This window comes from Leptonychotes weddellii, chromosome 4, assembly GCF_054177405.1.
Source record: "Leptonychotes weddellii isolate Sample4059 chromosome 4, ASM5417740v2, whole genome shotgun sequence".
Classification (NCBI taxonomy): Eukaryota; Metazoa; Chordata; class Mammalia; order Carnivora; family Phocidae; genus Leptonychotes; species Leptonychotes weddellii.
This window is the reverse complement of record NC_138372.1, coordinates 63,747,806-63,753,805: the sequence shown is the minus strand read 5'-3', so window position 1 is coordinate 63,753,805 and position 6,000 is coordinate 63,747,806. Positions and strand designations below refer to the sequence as shown.

Sequence of the window (6,000 nt, the reverse complement as noted above, 5' to 3'; positions counted from 1 at the left end):
CTTGAGAACAAGATACAGCATATTATTCAAGATAAAAGGAAAAACAATGTAAAATTCCAGGAAAAAAATAAGTTGTATATAAACAATTGATTTCAAGCAATTGTTGGAATATAAGAGAATTCATCTTTGTCTTGATGCTCCTAATATTCTCTTCTAAGTGGCTCAGGAGTTATGGTATTGTTTACATAGGAAAAAGAATGTAATCCTAGTGCTTATTCATAATAATATGATAATGTCTGAATGGTTTTCAGCTTTAGTCAGCCCATGGGTAAATTGTGTAAGACTTAGTTGTAAATGCAGAACTTAGAATGTAAATACTAACAAAATTCCAGTACAAATGTAAAATAATAGCACACAGCCTGGGATGTGGAAGGGCAGAGGAATTATGAAAGGGAACAGAGGAGCACTAATATTTAAAATACTAAATAAAATCTAATAGCCAACAGAAGAATCACACACACACACACACACACACACACACAAATGCTACTGATAGCACTGAGAAGCGAAGGAGGGGAGGTTAAATGTTTAGTAAGGAAAACTATTTTTAATTTTAGGAAATCAATACTCATTTGGAATATTTAAATTGAAACAGAGATAGAAGTATATTATTTAGTGTTTTGAAGGTAACAGAAAGTAAAACAGCTTGCTCCTGGGGAGTGGGACTAAGAGTTTGAACAGGTATGGGATGGGGAGGTATAGAAATTATGATAGGCTGAACTCATTATTGATTTATTGACACATAGCTTTATAAATATGACAAAAATAAAAGCAGCAATACCAAAAGACTTCAATTTGCCTGGGAGTCTTACAAAGCACACATCTCAGCAGGGAAGCAAGGTAACATGGGCTTCTCTCTTATGTGGTGGGTGACAGGTAGGGAACTGGCTACAGACACAGAGTGAACCTATTCCAGCCAAACAGAAACTGGATACCAAAAATTGACCATTGGTGAAGTAGCTTTACTAAACACAGGAAATGAGCCGAGAAAATGTTCATCTGCTGGGACTGTTCAACTTGGACTCTCTCCTCTCAGGTTGTTGCATAACTTAATTATTAATAGAATTTAGATCTACCAGTTTTGTTAGCATGTTTGAAAATTCTAAGTATAGCCAGGCATATAGCGAAGGGGGACAAGGATATTCTCTGTTTAGAGATGTATACCTCTGAGATAAACATCATGTGGAACCAACGAAGAGATTCACAATATAAGAAAATAGATAATAGCAGTTATGAAGAAACAGATCACAATTTTAGAATAATTATGAAAATCAACAGAATTAAATTGTACAAATTACTTGCTGGTATGTTAGGAAAAGATTAGGAATGTTTATATAGTATGCTAGTCAGGATAGGCAGGGTTTTGCTGCAGTAACAATCTAAAATCTCAGTGACTTAAAGCAGGAAGATTTTTTTTGTTTGTTTATTCCACAGACTTAACATGGGTTGAAAATGGGCTCTGTTCCAAGTTGTCATGAACAGCTCAATGAATTACCCCATGAGAAGACAACTGTGTTCACTACTCAGGCTAAGAAATGGAACATTCCTGGTACCCTTAAAGACATCCCCATGCACTCTCTTCCCCAAAGGTAACCACCATCCTAACTTCTAAACCTATATCAGTTTTGCCTATCTTCAAACTTGATATAAATGGAACCACATAATGGAGGTCTTCTTATATGACTTTTTTCTCTTATCATTATGTTGAGGTTCCAACACGTTGCTTTATTATAACTGCAGTATATTCAGATTCATTGTTGTATATAATTCTACCATGTGAATGTACTAAAATTTTTCTTTATTCTAGTGTTGATATGCTCGATAAAGTTGTTTCAAGTTGTTTGCTATTACAAATAATGATTCTATAAACACTCTGATACACATTTTTTGCTGCACACACATATTTCTGTTGGATGTGAAATTGTGAAATTTAGTACTACATTGTTATCTTTATTGGAGGCCCTCTCTGGCTGCCATGTTTAAAACTGAAATCTTCCCCTTTTCTCTTAGAGCTCACATTCTCTTTTCTCTGCTTTATTTTCTTCACAGCACTCAATACTTATCAAATAAACTATGTTCTAATCATTCATTTTGTCTACTCATTTATATTGTCTATAGTTTGCTTATTGAAATATAAACTCCATTAGGGCTGAGATTTGTGTTTATTTTGTAAATGGCTGTTTTCCCAACATATAGAAGAGGTGCTCGATAACTTTTGCTGCATGAATGAATGATTTTGTATCATTATGAGTGAGGCTCAGTATTGCATCACATATTTATTGCACATTTGTAATTGTTTTCCTGTACACTGTCTGTTTGTAGCTCTTGATACCTCTTTAAGATTTTATACATCCATTTTGAGAATTTGGAAAATTTACTTTGTGTCTGTTAGACATGTAAAAAAATTGTTTTCCAGTCTGCTGTTGGTCTTTTGATTTCATTTAGGGTAATTTTTTAAATATATGTTTTATTTCTATGTGGTTGATACTATCTTTTTTTTCTTTAAATCTTCTAGATTTTATGTCTAAATTTTAAAAGGCCTTTTTACTTCACTAATATGAATAAATTCACAGTGCTTTCTTTCTAGGTCTTTTATGCTTAGTTTAAACCTTTGCTCAATCAAAATTTATTTTGTTTTGAGGGATGAGGTGAGGATCCAGCTTTACTTTTATCTCACATGATTTATAGAATTATCCCTGCCTTCCCCACTAATTTGAAATAGCATCATTACCTTAATGTTAAGCCAATAATATTTGAATCTATTTATTTTCCTTCTACTCTGTTTCATTGTTTGGCCTAACTTATCTCTAGTGCCATTATAAACACTCATTCATCTCTAGTGCTCAAGTTTCAAAAATTATTTTATATTTTTAATATATTTTAAAGTTGTATATCTATCCATCTCTATTATTAAAACTTTCTAATTTTCTTAATTGTTAAAAGATATCCTAGCTATCTTCACATATTTATTTTACAAGATGAACTTAATATATTTTGTTTATATGCAAAATCAAATCCCAAACTAAAAACTACAAAGAAAGAAGCATGCAAACAACAACAAAATCCTCTTGCTTGTTAATTAGGTTTGTGTTGAATATATAGATTAGTTTAGAGAGAAGTGACATAACCAGTGGATTTTACCTTCCTATCCAAAAGCATATGTCTTTTCAGTTATTTAAATCCTCTTTATGAGTCTTCATAGATTTTTAGAAGATTTTTAAATTTGGTCTAATGCAATAATTATAACATTTATTATCTAACATTTATATCTAAGTATCTTACCATGTTTCCTTATTTGTTGAAACAATATATTTTTTCTAATATTCTGTTTTCTGACTGGTTATTATGGGAACATAGGCAATCTAGGGATTTTTATAAACTTTCCATTCACCTTATTAAATTCTAATATTTCTCTAACAGATTTAGATCCAGTTCTCAAAGCATATAGGCATTATTTTCTAGAACTATGACAATGAACTGATAAAAGCAGAATTTTATTAATACAAAAGAGAAATATATATATATAGAATTGATTTATAAGTCTGAGATTTAAGAATATTGAAAAATCCAATGAACTTAAAAATATTGATCAAGTAGGTACATATTAGGGAGGCTTTCAAAAGAAAAATACAGAGAGAGGGAAAATAAGCAACATACATTAAGAGATTTAAAATATCACTAAATTGCTAAGTATAATTCTTTAATTGATTTTTTGCTTTGGTTTTTAGGTCTATGATCCATTCTGAGTTAATTTTCACGTACGGTCTGCGATAAGAGTCAAGGCATATTTTTTTTTTTTTCTATTGGGATATTCATTCATTCCAACACTATTTATTAAAAATACTATTTGTCCCCGGAGCGCCTGGGTGGCTCAGTTGGTTAAGCTCCCGACTTCAGCTCAGGCCCTGATCTCATGGTCCAGGGATGAGCCCTAGTTGGGCTCTGCACTCAGCAGGGAGTCTGCTTCTCCTTCTCCCTCTGCCCCTCCCCCCACTTGAGCTTGCACCTGTGCATGTGCTCAGTGTATCTCTCAATCAAATAAATAAATTAAATCTTTAAAAAAATACTATTTGTTTCCATTTTAATATAATGCATCAATGGATTCTCTTCTTCTTATAAAAACACAAATCCTATTGGACTACGTTGTTATGCTTATGACTTCATTTAACCTTAATTACTTTTTTTTAAATTTTATTTTATTATGTTATGTTAGTTCTTTAAAGGCCCTATCTCTAACTACTGCCACATTGGGGGTTAGGGCTTCAACATATAAATGGGAGGAGGGGGCATAATTGATTCCAGAACAGTGCCCAACCCAAAGGACTTTTGCTTTCTATGTTCTTCAACAGTTCTACTTTTCTTCTTTCCAGCTCTTAAATATAGGACTAATTTAGAGCTAAGTATCAAACTCTCTTTGTTTCTCATTCTGACCTAGCTCTTCTCTCACACTCTATTTCACATTCCATCTGCAAACCATTTCCAAATATGTAACTCTAGTCTACTGTACTCCCTTAACCATGGGAGACATAATAATTACTCTAAGTGGCAAAATCACATCAAATTGTAGGGTCACATCACACAAGGGGTAGATGTGGGACTATTTCCAAGGTGACCTTTGGGTTCAGTCTTTAATAACCAAAAATGCTCATCTGGACTTGTGTTAGTAAGTGCTTCATTTTATATTCCATTACACAACAAGGACAACCAACATTCATTGAGTGTTTACTATCTACCAGGCACTCTTCTATGAGGCTTTACACACATTAATTCATCTTTGTAATCCTCAAAACCATTTTATCGTAACATTATTCCAATTTTACAGATTAGGAAATTTAGTCATTAGGAGATTAAATAAATTACCTAAGGTCACAGCTTGTAAGTGACTGCAATTACCCTATAGTCTGACTTCTGGGCCCATACTACCAACTCCTGTGCTAGAACTATGATTATATACAACACATCTTATCATAAAGGTGGCATTTTAAAACGAGATAAGGAAGTTTTAGTAAAAATAAAAGAAAAAGAAAAAGATAATTAGAATATTATTTGAAAAAAGTTAAAGTATTTTTTTTCTTCATGGTATATGTCAAATGAACTAAAGACTTGGATATAAAATACAAATTTTTAAAAAGTAGAAAACATACAAATGTCCTTTAAAATACTTTCAGTGGGAGAGAGGCATTCCTACACATGGGTTTACAAACTGAAAACAAAGATAATTCTAGCAGATTTGACTATGACCACTTATTTAAGAAAGTCCTATGCTATCAAATGCCACAAATGAGAAGGCATGAAACAGGAAGAAAGTAATTGTGGATTAACAAGAAAACTAAATGCTACAATAGAAAAATAGTATGTAACATGACAAATACCTCACAGGAGATGTACACATGAAATCACCATATAAATAAAAACTAAAACAACATGTTTTTCCTTTCAAATGGTAAATCTGTTTTTTAATGAAAATTCCCAGCGTGGGTGTGGATGTCAGAAATTTTATAATCCTACATTGCTGAACTGGTGGGTGTTTAATTGGTAAAGCCTTACTGGAGAAAAATTTTGTAATAGATATTTTGCCTTAAAAATTGTTCATTTGTCTTGCAAACATTGCTACCTTTATCCTAGCATTTCTACACTAAGAAAGTTACTCTAATGGAATATTTGCATTTCTATATGTTGATTTCGTAAGGATATTTACTCAAGTTAATTATAACAGTGAAATATTGCTAATAATCTAAATACCCCATATGAGACGATTACCACAGTGGGTTGGAAAATTAATTTTGTGAATTTATCCTCAAATATATAACAGTTCATTGCAGGGTTCAAGGTTGCTTTCAGAAGTAGAATCTCCACATTGCCAAGTCAAGGCTTGAATTGAGAACATAGATGGTGGAAGATTCTGGACTATGTCTGTAAATCCTATGGCTTTTGAATAATGTGATTTTATTATATCACTTAACTTGAACTCTGTCACACACTAATTTAGTTTACCATATG

At 32.2% G+C, this 6,000-nt stretch overlaps 1 pseudogene; it reads left to right on the top strand.

Annotated features, from left to right (window-relative positions):
- Positions 1-1,452: 1,452 nt before the first annotated feature.
- The window catches only part of LOC102735155 (GTPase NRas pseudogene), a 51,512-nt pseudogene continuing 46,964 nt past the window's right edge, over positions 1,453-6,000 (top strand).